Genomic DNA, 1,027 nt, shown 5'->3' on the forward strand with positions numbered 1-1,027 from the left:
GCAAGGAGGGGCACTTCGTACTCAAAAGAGGTAAAATCTACCAAAATGAACTCTCAATCCTAAATATCTATGTTCCAAATGCTAGGGCAGCTACATTCATTAAAGAAACTTTAGTAAAACTCAAAGCACACACTGCACCTCACACAATAATAGTGGGAGACTTCAACACCCCACTCTCACCAATGGACAGATCCTGGAAAAGGAAACTAAACAGAGACACATGGACACTAAAAGAAGTTATGAAACAAATGGATTTAACAGATAGCTACAGAACATTTTATCCTAAAACAAAAGGATATACCTTCTTCTCAGCACCTCATGGAACCTCCTCCAAAATTGACCATATAATCAGTCACAAAACAGGCCTTGACAGATACAAAAATATTGAAATTATCCCATGCATCCTATGGTTCACCATGGACTAAGGCTGATATTCAATAACAGCATAAATAATAGAAAGCCAACATTCATGTGGAAACTGAACAACACTCTACTCAATGATAACTTGGTCAAGGAAGAAATAAAGAAATTAAAGACTTTTTAGAGTTTAATGAAAATGAAGCCACAAAAATACCCAAACTTATGGAACACAAAGCAGTTCTAAGAGGAAAACTCATAGCTCTGAGTGCTGCCAAAAAGAAACTAGAGATAGAATACACTAGCAGTCTAACAGCACACCTAGAAGCTCTAGAACGAAAGGAAGCAAGTTCACCCAAGAGAAGAGGACGGCAGGAAATAATCAAACTTAGGGCTGAAATCAACCTAGTGGAAACAAAAAGAACTATTCAAATAATCAACCAAACCAGGAGTTGGTTCTTTGAGAAAATCAACAAAATAGATAAACCCTTAACCAGACTAACTAGAGGGCACTGGGACAGTATCCTAATTAGCAAAATCAGAAATGAAAAAGGAGAAATAACAGATTCTGAGGAAATCCAAAACATCATCAGATCCTACTATAAAGGGCTATACTCAACAAAATTGGAAAACCTGGATGAAATTGACAACTTCCTAGACAGATACCAGG

Source organism: Mus pahari, chromosome 17, assembly GCF_900095145.1.
Source record: "Mus pahari chromosome 17, PAHARI_EIJ_v1.1, whole genome shotgun sequence".
Classification (NCBI taxonomy): Eukaryota; Metazoa; Chordata; class Mammalia; order Rodentia; family Muridae; genus Mus; species Mus pahari.